The sequence below is a fragment of the Perna viridis genome, chromosome 13 (genome assembly GCF_037379345.1).
Source record: "Perna viridis isolate PV_CMFRI_1.1 ecotype Kerala chromosome 13, ASM3737934v1, whole genome shotgun sequence".
In the NCBI taxonomy this organism is placed as follows: Eukaryota; Metazoa; Mollusca; class Bivalvia; order Mytilida; family Mytilidae; genus Perna; species Perna viridis.
The window spans coordinates 35,552,401-35,567,835 of NC_142457.1; the positions used below are offsets into that span (position 1 = coordinate 35,552,401).

The 15,435-nt window shown below is 34.3% G+C and overlaps 1 long non-coding RNA gene across 1 annotated transcript; it reads right to left on the reverse strand.

Annotated features, from left to right (window-relative positions):
- Nucleotides 1-5,701: 5,701 nt before the first annotated feature.
- On the reverse strand, nucleotides 5,702-6,862 carry LOC148600627 (uncharacterized). The gene is made up of 3 exons (XR_015917843.1): nucleotides 6,703-6,862; nucleotides 6,189-6,267; nucleotides 5,702-5,798 (listed from the first exon to the last, which is right to left on the reverse strand). It is a non-coding gene; the product is annotated as an uncharacterized LOC148600627 (long non-coding RNA).
- Nucleotides 6,863-15,435: the final 8,573 nt, after the last annotated feature.

Sequence of the window (15,435 nt, forward strand, 5' to 3'; positions counted from 1 at the left end):
GAATAAGCCCCACCCCCACCCTGTGTTAATTTTGTACAAAGTTTCGGCAAGAAATGGACAACTTTGACAGTAGTTTCTTAAGGTTATTAGATATAAATACGTGGAAAATGCAATAGGTTTTTTCTTCATATGCCACAACTTATACACATTTTGTCTGATTCTTAGATGGAGACGTACTTAAATACAACTATTTCCAAAATGCGACAGGTCCAAAAACAATTGTGGTCCACTGAGAACTAATATCAAGGACTATTTAGGTTCCTATTTTAACCTCTTAAGGATCTTTTTAAGTAGTAGTCTTTGTAAGAATCATGCAAATTATGTAAAATGTGATACACCCCCAAAAAGGCTACACATTTTTATTTTTGTCATTGAGTTGCTTTATGATGAAATTTATAATTATTCTTTCCAATCTGTCTTCTCTAACGAGATAATCCACATTGAAAATCCAACAGTTTCTCTTGTATTTTAGTGTCATTTACAGAGTTATTACCCTTATATTTGAATTTAACAGTTCAAACTATATAATTTATATCTCTTTTGAACATGGATTCTATGAAAATTCACATGATATTTTATATACACTCATACGTTTTAAACAAAAGATAAAAAATAAAAATATGTCGGCCTTTCAACCATGTATCACATTTTCCATGATTTGTAGCTAAAATGCTACTTAAAATGTGGACAGTAATGTGGACAGTATTTACGCGTGTCATCAAAGTTGAAAGTAGGTCTAGTAGCCACTCGACACCGTCCGTCTGTCCGTCTTTCATGTTCAGGGGGTACCTACGTTGTGTAATCAGTTAAATACCAATATAATTCAGACTTAGACACTGTAGAATTATTATGTTCATATCAAAGATGTGCATCTCCTATAACTGAGAATTCAGGAAAAAGCTGAATCACTTAATCACTGTGGATAGAACCTACGTTGTTTAATCTGTAATTCTAAAAGTATTTAAATATTATTATGAAATCATTGCACAGTGTTGATATAGATTTTTTAATTAATTTTCCGAAAACCTGTCTAAACGAGACAGTTTTTTAAACTTTCGTACCAATTTAAATGTATTTTGAGCCTATGTAAACCGAACACCTGTCTAAATCGAACAAATTTTTAAAGTCCAAAATGGGTTCGGTTGAGTCAGTTTTCACTTGTTATAAAAGAATTTCACGTGATGTTTAGCTTTGACGGGATCTGGTTTATTTACTGTTTAGATTTATCTTTCTTTCTTTGGTTGGGAACCAAGATTCTAGCGGAAATCAATATGTTTTTCTTTAAAATATGGATTGATTGATTCATTATTGGGGTTTAACGCCAGAGCAGCAATATTTCAGCTATATTCAGGCGACGAACATGAAATGGATGATTAAATGAACAACGTGAAATGATGATGATGAACGGGGCTTAACATATAGAAAGAACTATTATAGCTTTACATGTACATGTATGTACTTAAGTTATAGCGTATTTAGACCGAGAACAGGGTCGGACCAAGGATTTTATGTTAGGGACGTAGGCCGATCGATGCGAGACAAGAAACGTTTTTTGGATTGAATTTGAAACAAATTGAGATTTCATGGAAAAGAAAATTCCACAATTTTAACGGAGCGTACGCCGGGTCCATGCCATATGAATCCGCATTTTAAGAATTCGTCTTTTATTCGTTTGGTTTTTCTGCTCATTTTATCACTTCTATCATCTAAATTGAAGAAAACAAAGTGATCTATGATGGATACAGTAAAACCTGCCTAAAGCGGAACACTTTTGGGGCTTTGGAATAGGTGTACACAGGTGTTCGGATTTCAAAGATTCAAAATGCATATGAAGTTACTTGAGAAGGTGTCTGCTTCAGAAAAGATTTGTTTATGGTTTTTGCTCCAAAAACAAATGGAGAAAGAAATTGATAAAAACAAATGAAAAGAGAACAAAAAGAGAATGAAAACAAACGAAGAAAAAAAAGAAAAAAAAACAAGGAACAATAAAAATTACTAAGTTCAGGGCTCTACAAAGCACACCCCTTGTTAAGTGTATGCAAACATAATGTGTCATATTAGATCATTAAGGACATCAACATTTCGTGTATTCACGAACAAACAAAAGTGAAAGATTATTCAAATTTTCGGTGCTTTGTAACCCTTGTGGGCTATTTTATTTTAATATTCGTTTCGGAACTGCGCTCTAGGTTTTATGAGCAATACTTTTCCTCGTTTGTCGGAAGTTATGTGTCTCATGTACAGACATTTCTAGTACACATATTCCCGACTTGTGGACCAACATTTTGTCAGCATTTATCTCCCTTTGGAGCAGGTGTCTCTTCGGAACACGTAAGGTTTTCCATCCGATATCGACGATACTCGAAAGTCAAATTATAAGGGAATTTCTCGTTCTACTGACCCTACCATAAATTTTCTTCGCCCGGGATACAAATGAAAATCATCCTTATGTAACCTACCAACAAAATGAAACACCCTGTAAATTTTAGAAGCACCGTTGTGTTTGTCTGCTTGGGATTTCATTTTCATTCGAGTTACCTCTTTTTCTGCACCCGAGTCCGAACGTCGATTAGAGAGACTTCGAAATTATACCTGCTCTTACGGGAGGTAGCTCTGCAAAAACAGGATAAAATATGGCTGCATCCCGAGCTCTGCAAGTAGGGAGTATCTTCTGAATGGCCAACATCAAGTATAGGTGTGAAATATGTTGATGTAACGTTTTGTAATATATTAATTACATTTAGTTTAAGTACACGATACACACAAACATACCGGTAGTGAAGAAATACCATTCATCAGATAATACCGTTCCAGTAGGCTTTGGGAGGAATGAAATAAAAAGTTATTTGGTGACCTAACTTAGGTTGATATTTTGCATGATTCGTAAATTCAACACTACTGTATACTTGTACTTTTGCTTCGGAAAACACTATGTATACGGATTTAATTTCTACGATAAAAACCATCAATACGTTTGAATTGGTTCTCTTATAATGTTGTAGTTAGTCACCGTACAAAATTTCTTTTATTTTGTCTGTCATGTCACTGCAATGTATAGTTGATGAACATATATAGCATTTACTTCCGGAAGATACGGCTTGCAGTAGAACAAAATAATTCGGAAGCATAATGTATTGCGCACGTGCAATTAATACAAAAAGGTAAACACAATTATACCAATTATGACCTTGTCCTTTACTTCTTGGCATCATATGTTGTAATACATTGCTTTGTATTCATCTAGTATCTTTTTGTATTTTGTGATTGTGTAAAGCAATTTTCAATGATATAATTTTATACATTTATACATGTATGTGATGCCTTACCACAAGAATTTGAGAGGCTCACTGAAGGAGTAATTTATTACAAATTGTCGATAATATATGTGTACGGTAGTTTGTTCTGTGTTGTTGTTGTTATTTTTTTCATTGGTATTTCGGTATTTAACTACAGTGAAACCTGTTTAAAAGGAATAATAATACGAAACCTGCCTGAGCAAAGCATTTTTATTACTGTAAAAAAGGGGGTCGGTTTAGACAGATTTCACTGTATGTTTTGATGGTGCTAATCATTTCACGATCTTTAAAATTTCATCAAAATACTTTTTCGTTGGTACAATTTGCCACTTCCGGTCGCACTCACTGTATCATTTTTTAATTTTTTTTATGAATTTGAAGTTAAGCTCTGAACAGTGTCTGATGTTCGAATTTAACTGTAGACAGACCTCTCTAGAATAGATATAATCTTGATAAGCCGTGGTGACTTTACTGGACAAACCTCTCTAGAATACATGTAGATACAATCTTGCAAAGCCGTGGTGACTTTACTAGACAGACTTCTCTAGAATGGATATAATCTTGCTAAGCCGTCGTGACTTTACTAGACAGACCTCTCTAGAATGAATATACTCTTGCTAAGCCGTGATGACTTACTATATAAGACCTCTCTAGAATAGATATAATCTTGCTAAGCCGTGGTGACTTTACTGGACAGACCTCTCTAGAATACATGTAGATATAAGCTGGCAAAGCCGTGATGACTTTACTAGACAGACCTCTCTAGAATAGATATAATCTTGCTAAGCCGTGGTTACTTTACTAGACAGACCTCTCTAAAATGGATATAATCTTGCTAAGCCGTGGTGGCTTTCCTAGACAGACCTCTCTAGAATACATGTAGATATAATCTTGCAAAGCCGTGGTGACTTTGCATAGACAGACCTCTCTAGGATGGATATAATCTTGCTAAGCCGTGGTGACTTTACTAGACAGACCTCTCTAGAATGGATATAATCTTGCTAAGCCATGATGACTTTACTAGACAGACCTCTCTAGAATACATGTAGATATAATCTTGCAAAGCCGTGGTGACTTTACTAGACAGACCTCTCTAGAATGGACACAATCTTGCTAAGCCGTGGTGACCTTACTTGACAGACCTCTCTAGGATGGATATAATCTTTCTAAGCCGTGGTGACTTTACTAGACAGACCTCTCTAGAATGGATATAATCTTGCTTAGCCGTGATGACTTTACCAGACAGAACTCTCAGTGTGGATACCTGTCTAAAGAGAATCCCGATCAGTAATCGCAAAACCTGTCTAAATCAGGCATTTTTAAAGTCCCCTTATATTAACCTTGTAACCTTGGTATACCAAACACCTGTCTAAAACGGCCCAATAAAGTTAAATAGAGATTGGTTTAGACAGGTTTTATTTAACTGGTCATAGTTTTCCTTTCCTAGTTTGTCTACCCCGAAATTGATTTTTTATGAGCAACTCGGCGGGTGTTTCTAGAAAAGCAGAGGACGCTTACCCTACCGGTGCACCTGGTCCATGCTCCCAGTTTTTAGTGGAGTCCGAGTTGCTCATTTGCTTTTGTTACTTTGTATATATGATTCTAGTTACTTTATGTTCTTTGTTGTGTATGTCTGTTTTCCATGTCTGGTCTTTGTCCTTGGATTACATACTTTTGATTACCGCTATAACCTTGGTTCCCTTGATTACTCTTAATGTACATATGTATTTGTAGACTATCACAAAAGACATCTTCCTGATATTAAATGGCATGCCATGGTTCAACCTTTCCTGTGCTTTCGTGGATGTGAACTGGATATGAAAAATTTACCCAGTTTATGCTCGACCGAATTCACATCTACCAAGCTGTTTTTGGTTTTTACGTATTAATTTGTAAAACTCCGAAGGGACGGAGTATGTGGCTTTGAAATAGAAAATATCCTCTTATCAGTAAAAAGTGAATTTTTAAATGATGGAAATAATTATCTTCGTGATTATAGGAGTTGTTGCTCTCGGCATGCTTTGTATGTTAGGTTATTGGTGTTGTGGAAAGAAAGGCATACAAAACAATAAATCGACTCGACGGAGTACATGGACGTCAGGAACTCGAATGAAACAAGGACCAGATGGGTGGAATTCAACATGGCATGGAGACGAATTTGATGATCATGGAAGTCATAGCTGCGCCACAGGAGGAGGAGGGTGCGGAGACTAATGAGTAGGGCTTTATCACATTGTCATGCTAAGGATATACGTGTAGATAGTACTTCTACTTCACATTGTCATGCCAAGGATAGAGATAGTACTTCTACTTCACATTATCATTCTCAGGATATACATGTAGATAGTACCTCTACTTCACATTGTCATATCAAAGATATAGATAGTACCTCTGTAGCAGCTCTTAGAATGGGCTAATATAGAGTCATCAAGACATCAAAGGTTAAGATTCGTTTTATTCTACTGTATACGACAACACGGGATCAAATACAGGAAATAGGCCCTATAAAACAAATACAGTAATAAATACAAAGTAGCAAACACTCTGCTATTAATATAACTGCATGTAACAATACGTATCTGTATCATAATTATCCTCAATTAAAAATTAAAAATAGAATGCTCTTCTATGTGTTTTTTTCTCCAAGTTCAGTACGATCTCATCAGTATATTATACGATGACCTCAAAACTCTTGAAATATGTTAATGACTCGCAAATTTGCGTGTTACCAAATCAGGCATGAAAATTATAACGATTGCCAAGCAATACGAATCTCAATCAAAATATTTACAAAGTGATAAAAACATAATGCTGATTGCAAAGTTATGCGACAGGCCAAAACCATATCAAATTAACAAAATATAATTAAAGCAAACATAATACACTGCCTACCTCACATCAAGGTGCAAATGCTATCCTGAATCTTAAAAATCTACATCAATATCATCCCATGGTTCATCATGAAAAGTACCTGTATAACAAATGACACTTGTAAATAAATTGTATTCATTCATTTACCCGTGAATACTTGATTTGTACTCCTAAGGAAACAATTACATTGACCACAATTAAATAAAGTGTTTTTCGTAGGGCTAACTTTAAAAGATAGAATATTAACATCACTCATTCAGAAGCACTCGAATCGAATCCTCATTCATACGGCAATTTATTCAAATATCCTATTTATATTCGCTAATACTCTAGTTAGGAAAAAATATGAATAAAAATGAAATAATTTAATCATTTAATGCCAACATATTCTTTATCTAGAAATTTATGCATTTTAAACATTCATACAGCGCACATCTCGCATTCGCCATTCTAACATTGAACCGTCTCATGCAAATAACTCATGCCGGCTAAAATACTATTTTCTGGACTATCAATAACAGAGAAAGAAACTGACCTTTCAAGAAATAGACTCCTATGTCTCAGATAAACAAGAACACAAGAAATATCACAAATGGTAGATAGTCTCGTCTGGATAGTTTTTTCCAATCCTATACCAATGAAAGTTTTACAGTAAGTGCGTCTCCGAATAAAGAACAAAAGAATATTACCGCCAAAAGAAAATGACCAATAGAAATAAAGTATGCGGTCTAATCAACCATGAAGATTTAACTAGAAACCTTAGAAGTTAAATATAGAAGAAATGAAACTTAACAAACCAGTAGAATTCGTCGTCTGTCCACAAGTCCAGTTAGTGTAAATCGTCAAATAAAACAATTAACCAAATAGGTTTAATAATTCAAATATTCATCAAATACTATCTTTATTCATATAAAGAATGCAATAAATGCGAAACATAAATTTACAATACAATACTGTCAAAATATAATAAAACATAATATATACAGTAAAAAAAACAGGCTACCACACCTCTACTTTCCATTGTCATACTAAGGATATACATGTAGATAGTACCTCTACTACTAAAGGAAGAAACCGATTTCTTTGAGCCGCAACTCCACTGAAACCATACAAGGTCCAATATATTTGTAATACAGGATATAAATAAAGTGTTTACCCAGGCGCAGATTCAAGGACTGGTATGCGGGGCGCACGCCCGCTCTTAAATCTGTAAGAAAAAAATTACCACAAGTTTCACTCCACAATATTTTTTGTCTTGCTTTGCACGGCATTTTATCCAATTAACGCCCCCCCCCCCTACTCAAATCCTGGATCCGACCCAGGTGTTCTTTCTAAATTTGTCTTTGAAACAATCTTCGTTCTACGGAAAATGCGATTTTTTGGGGGAACTATACCAATTCGGACACCGTCATTGGTCCGTGATTTATAATACGCCTTCGCGCATGCTCAATCGACGTACTGTTAGGATCATATGTACATGCCTTACACCTGTATTGTACGTTCATTATCTTGCTTAACTAAACCACATTCACCATTTTACTGAAGTGCAAAACTGTCCAGACATGGAAAGGCGTAGAACATGTCGAATAAACGTTCCCATGTCTACAGGTATGAGCATCTGCGCCCGCTGCCCGGACCCTTTTTTATGTGTAAACTGGCATGACTGGTAAACTCCTACCCATTGTTTTGAGCAATTTAAGAATTTTTTTTATGTGTAATAAAAATACCTGCACCTGAAGTCCGGGGTTAAACCTTCCCCCATTTTTATGTGTTAAAACACCTGCATCCAATGACAAGGTCCAAATCTGGACCCTTAAACCACACCAAGAAGGCTCCTTAATTCTAGCGTGCACGTAAGCGGAATTCTTGATAACATACTAATCAAGGTTACTCTGTTTCTGCCCACTGATCATGAAGTAAAAACTTGGGCGAAGCCTCAGGATAACTAGCTTATAGCACCAGGGTTGCAGGTAGAGACTGCTAATCTTGAATTAATCGATCACTGCAAAAATACGTCATTGACGCAACGCATACCCGGAGCAGTCAGATTGTTTATTGCAAGTGTATTTTAATAGAGTTTGTTTTGTTTTTCCTCAACGGACTATATCAATTTTTAAAGTCTTCACTTTGCGTTTGTCGTTGTCGTCGTCGTCGTCGTAAAACATCAGCTCCTCCCATACCCCTGGATCAAATTAAAGCTAGGATCAACAAAACAGCTTCTTAGTCCCAGATTAAACCATTTGTTTCCAGGAAAGGTCATTGGCATGATGATATAAAACTTTGCTTAGGGACGCACTATTTATTTTGATCCTGACTTTGGAGAAAAGATAATTTGGGTTAAAAAATAAATTATGTGAATAAAAGAAGAAGAAAATAATACACTTACACTTACATGTACATGCGTTAGAAAAGTACACATTTTTCCACGCAAAAAAACAAACAATCAAAAAGAAAACCAAGTCCCCTTGAAAAATTAATGGTCAACTCCTTTGTTGCTTTGTATGCATAATTTTAGTTATTTTATGTTCTTTGTTGTGTATGTCTGTTTTCCCTGTCTGGTCTTTGTCCCTGGAATACATTCTTTTGATTACTGCTCTTTCTAAATCTTTTCTTTGTTTCATTTTTTATAATGTCGCAAAATTTTAATGAGTTATGTATTTAGAAAACTGGCTACTCAATGTATATATCATTATTGTATTTATGTTGTGTATTTGTTAAGATTTTACTTGTGTCATAGAGGGCCTCAGTGGAAGTTAGAGTTGTTCTTATATGGGTTATCCTCTTTAAATAAAGAAAATAACTTTGTATAATAGGAAAATAAATATATTGACTTGAAATATAAAAAAGAACAATATACGGATGAGGCTTACAAATGGTGTAAAACGCGAGGCTGACCAGGTGCTTTTTCCGATTCGTGCCGAATTCGCATATTTTTTTTTTATTAATTCATATACAATTATAATTTCTTTGTAGTGCAATCCTTACCATTTTTAATCAAGTTTTATAAGTTTAATAAAGGAAGAATCTGTTATATCCCGGAAATAAAGTTTTTTAAGCAGATTTTACTTCATTATAATTGAATCATAATCATACTCGTTCCCGCTACCTAGTTAGATATGATTATATCATATTATTCTACAAGTAGCGAGTAATCTTGTCGAACGTGTAATGCTTTCAAATAACATGCAATGTATTTGAACGCATGATACTACAGTATCATGTCGCAAATCTTGTTTTATCCAATAATTGTGCATATGAAATTGACATTATATTAACTTTATGATTATTTCTCTATAAATTAATGCTTTCTTTTGGTATTAATACATACTGATTTTAATTCTTAAGAGCAGTGGTACGTTGAAAAACTTGTCTATACCGTACCTTGAATATTCCCAAAACCTGTGTACAGCGTACCCTGAATAACCTGAGACATATTTGAACCAGACACTTTTTCAGGACATTGACATCAACTTGAATGTATTTTGAACCTCGAACATCTGTTTAAACTGATCCAATTCAAAAGAATACAAAGCGATCGGTTAAGACATATTTCACTGTATATATATTTTAAAATGTGTGGTTTAAGCAGGTTTTCAGATTATTCCGTGTTTAGTGTACACCAAATGCATTGCAATTATTTTTTCTCTTTTTTTTTATTCTTCCTCTTTTTTATATTGGAAGATAATATTTATTTGTTGCTTGATCGTCTTTGATGTAATTTACTAGTGTACTTGATGTCACAGACAGTCAAGTAAAACCTGATTTTACTGACAACCTATCTAAACTAGTGCATTTTTTCAATTCGAATGTTTTTTTTACCTTGGTAAACCGAACGCCTTCTAAACTGACTACCTCTCTAAACCAAACACGTTTTACAGTTCAGAAAGGTTTAAGAGTGATGTTACTGTAAAAAGAGTTGCATTGTTTTAATAAAATGTTATTTGAACTATTTATGTACGTAATATGAAATTTAACGTCTTTTATTGAATTTTAAAATTAAAGATAGAAATTTGCAAAACGATAGACATACGTCTATATTATTTATTCCCATTTTTCTGAAAAAAGATAAATCGAAATAAACAAAAAAGTAAAATACGTGTTCAAAAAGTAAATGTACATGTAAAGGTGGTAGACCTAAGGTAAGGGACACAACTCTTTCAAATCACTGGAGGGTTTGTATTCACCATCAATCTCATGTAAGCATCAAAGTAACTTGGACACTTTTTCAACGGAAAGCTTTAAACGCTTTGGTGAAATTGAATATGATACATATCACTGATTTCAAGAGTTATGTCCCTTACCTTAGGCCTACCTCCTTAAGAGGGTGTCCAAGCAAAACCCAGGCAGTGGTAGACACATGAAATATTTTTTTTCTTTAAATAATGTTCATCTATTTTATATCATAAATGCATCCTTTCTCAAAGTGAAATGTTGGTTTTTGATTAAATGCAACTTTTTCATTATGACATCATTCAAAATTTATTTATTTAAGTATTCTTTTCATTTAATTATATAAAAACAATCCTATCACGAGCAGCGATGACCCCACTCGGCCACTTATATTCGAAATCCTGATCCAGAGACACGGTCCGAGTGGTCCTGGGCCGAGTTGTCCGCGGACCGAAATGTCCGGTTTCCTTCCAAACTACATTTCAACATTTCAAATATTCAAATATAACATTTATCCACAATTCCATTACTTTCCAAAAAACATTACAAATTTTCTTTTCTCTCCATAGACTGTTCCATATCTTTCACATACCAAGTTTTTGAAGTATACTGCTTCCTATCATTCAATGTTCTTTGTTACATATTGACATTTTGCAAATTTTTAAACTATTGTTTGTTTGTTTGTTTGTTTTTTTTTTTGTTTTATTTTTTTATATTTTATTTTTTTTTTTTGGAAGGGGTTGTTTTTGTTTTTGTGATTTTTAAAACTGATTTGACCATTTTCAACATTCAAAATCTCCATCCCCTTATACAATGCCAATCCTCATTTCTAATCACCAATGCATCCCCTCATTCAATGCCCCTCCTCATTCCTAATCTCCACTCCTCTCATACAATGCCCTCCTTATTCCAAATCCCGACTGCCCATATACAATGCCCCTCCTTATTCCTAATCCTACTCCCCTAATACAATGCCCCTCCTAAAACATAATCCCTATGCATCCCCTCGTACAATGCCCCTCCTCATTCCTAATCCCACTCCCCTGACACAATGCCCCTCCTCATTCCTATAATCCCCACTCCTCTGATACAATGCTCCTTCTCATTCCTTATCCGAACTCCCCTGACACAATGCCCCTCCTCATTCTTATAATCTCTACTCCCCTCATACAATGCCTCTCTTCCTTCCTAATCCTCCATGCATCCCCTTACAAAATGCCCCCTCCTCATTCCTAATCCACACTTCCATCATACAATGCCTCTCCTCATTCCTAATCCCCAGTCCCCTCATACACTGCCTCTCCTCATTCCTAATCCCCACTTCCCTCATACAATGCTCATCCTCATTCCTAATCCACACTTCCTTCATACAATGCTCATCCTTATTCCTAATCCCCCGTCCCCTCATGCAATGCCTCTCCTCGTTTCTAATCCCCGCATCCCCTCATACAATTCCCTTCCTTATTCCTAATCCCCCTTGTATCCATTCTTACAATGCCCCTTAATTATCATTCCTTACCCTCATCCCAAATTGTCATAAAACATGACGTTTACAAGTACATGAATTTTGTAAAATATCAATTATTGGCCAGAAGAACTATTTATAAAAAAAAAGAAAACTTAATGAGATAAGGATCTGGAATTCAACACAACGTCCTATAATAGTTAAATGTTTTCAATTACATAAGGTTGCAAAGCGATAACAGCAAATGCATAATTCATATGAAGCTAAACGATGTCAGTCATATGAAGCCCAACGACAAATTTGCACTAACAAAAATAAGATTAAATTCTACAATGAATTACAAATACAAATACCTGTGGGAATTTATTTAATCTTATCAAGGATAACGAATTTAATACCCATCTCCAAATATGAAAGAAATTGAATTTGATTGCAAATTAGTAATGAAGTTTTCATTAATATTTCTTCGTCAAAATATCGTTTTGATACTAAAATTGAATTCAGGTTTTGATTGCATTTGCATTTTTTTGGTGCTATCCATTTTTGTATGCATGGTATTTTGGCCACATGCCCCAACAACTTACAATACCCACCACTAAAGTCATTAAAACAGAACAGAATTAAAGCATCAGATGCTATTTATCATGTTTATAAAAGTTCGCTATATTACTAATTTCAAAATAAATAAAGCACTGAGGCTTCATTCCTTGTATATCAAAAAAAAAGTTTTCAGAGAAAAGGAGGGGGTTTAAGTATATAATGTATATCTTTGACTAAATAAGAAATCATCAAACTGTAAGAATATATTTTGCTCATGTTTTCCCGTCGTTTGCATATAATTTACAACGTATTCTAACAAAAGGTATGCCAACCCTAGGAATCCTTAAATGCAAAGTTTAAGTGTCAATCCCTGTAAGAATCAGGCAGTAGGTGAAACATGGTATGAAAAAAAAAAACATAACAACGTATTCTGACGAAAGGTAAGCCAACCCTTGGAACCCTTAAATGCAAAGTTAAAGTGTCAGTCCCTGTAACAATCAGGCAGTAGGTGAAACATGGTATAAAAAATATAACAACGTATTCTAACAAAAGGTAAGCCAACCCTAGGAACCCTTAAATGCAAAGTTTAAGTGTCAGTCCCTGTAAGAATCAGGCAGTAGGTGAAACATGGTATGACAAAAAAAAAACATAATTTTGTTAGTGTAATTTGACTAATTGCAGCATCAGAATCAGGGAAAACAGACAAGATTTTCCATATCATGTCGGACCATTGAAATGTACTGAAAATGACTATATCAAATGCAAATGCAGATACATCTGTCAAAAACTTCATCTTTCTAAGATTCCATTGAAACATTTCTGAGCAAATCCAATGATGCAGAGATCAAATAATGGTCTTTTCAGTTAGAGAAAGCATCCTTGAGTGGTATTACATTGTCAGATCGGTGGGGTTTTGATATGCATGTTTCTGATTTTTCCAATTTTGCCTGATTCTTACGAACAGTTACACTTAATTATGAATCATAATACCGACTCGATAAAAGATTTTCAAAATGTTTATTAAATTCAAGAAAAAATTAGTATAATACTAAGAAGGAGTCCATGGAAAAACAAGGTAGTTAGTTTCACGTGACAGATTTTGTTTTCTTTTTTTCTATCCATTTTAAAATACAAATGCATCCTTCCTCAAAGATGATTAAAGAGAATGCATTGGAATTCATTAAATTAAGGGAAATTAATTTGAGCAAAATTTGTTTGTTTTGGTTAGGGAATTTTAAATAAAAGTATGTTCTGAGCTATCCTTTGTCGACTTTTAACACACATTACATTATTTGACAAACATATGATATACCCATTACATTGGAACAAACATGCAATGGGATAAAATTTACCCTGTGCCACCAATATCATAAGATCTGCCTGATGTTTGCACGGACAGCCTTTTAAACGTAAATTGCTGTGTTACAAAATATTTAGGCGACATAAAAATGTGTAATGTCGCCAAGATAGTATAATTTTAATCTTATATTTTACAAACGAAAAACTCAAGTTCAAGACTTAACACGAAGTTGGTATTTACTTTTTGTTTTACTTGTAACCCATACAGGTATTTATTAGATTGATTAATTTCAGAAGATTAGTGGACCTTTACGTCAGTATAAGGGGGTTCAAGTAGCACTCCATCTTCATTTCATGCCAAATGTTATGCATGGGTGGAAAGCTCACATATTTTAAGTATTGATATTCTGTTTGTAACGTTACAGTAAACGGATATTTGTCGTGAATATATTGACTGTTTTAAACTTCGTAAAAGTAGAATAACAAAGACGTATATGTCGCTCTCTAAAACTCAAAAACGTAATGTATACTCAGCTAATACATGTAATAATTCTCTACTGGGATTATGATTCTGTTGACTTGGTACATGTATATTTGTGTATGTTTGGTTTACTGTTGTTATTGTGACTAAATGTGTTTTTGACTTCAATAAGAATACGGTCCATGTCAAGATCATACCTGTCTACTTCTTTTATCTCCGTCTCTATAGAATCATTCTTAGTTTCCTCACTATCTAATTTGGAAAGAATGTTTCTTTCCTTCTTTAAAGTCTCACACAAATTTCAATTTCTCCCTGTTGCTCCTTTGGATTCTACAACTCCTCATGAATTTTCTATATCAACTTTGTGACTTGTCCTCAATGTCCTACTCGTATGGATTTCTTTTTCGTCATTTTCGTCAGCCGTTTGGTCACGGCACCAATGTCGCGGATATATTAACTGTTTTAAACTGTGTAAAACAGGAGTAACAAAGACGTATATGTAGCTCTCTGAAATTGTGTATTCAACTCAAAAACGTAATGTATACTAGCTCATACATATAATTACGTGACATTACAAAGGGTACATAGTTACGACGCGTTTTTAAACGTTACAAAGGGTACATAGTTACGACGCGTTTTTAAACGTTACAAAAATGAGTATGATTTATTTGAGTAACTGACAATATTAATATGCTGTTTTACATATCCATCTCGGTCTTAGGAGATATAAATTATATAAAATGTATCATTGAATTTCAAGATTCAGGTAAATACCTCTATAAATGACACTAAAATGCCATAGAAAGTAGTGGATTTTGGATGAGAAAGACCAGACAGATTGGAATGAAAAATCTCATAAGGACAAATTTACAAACAAACCTAATAACAACCATCAAAATGTATAGCCTTTTTATGGTATCAATTAGTCTGACTTCAACCATGATTGATTTTGAATCATCATATTTGTTGTGATTGCATGGATTTACGTGGGTCTTGTTTCAATAAATAAGACTGCCGTTTTTCATATCCAGAACTCTTACATCTGTTGGATATGCAAGTCCTTATATTTTTATGAAGCTGTATAAAACCCAAAATGTATTTGAAATTATGTTTAAAGTATTTGTTACTGTGACAGACATATAATTTTCGCAACATCTTGGTATAAATAGGAGATGTGGTATGAATGAAATCCGACAGTTATACACTAAAAGCCACGCAATGAACAATTGAACTTTTGCAGGTCACCAAACCATCAATGATGGGCAAAACCCATACCGTATAGCAAATTGTAAAAGGTCTCACCATAAACGAAG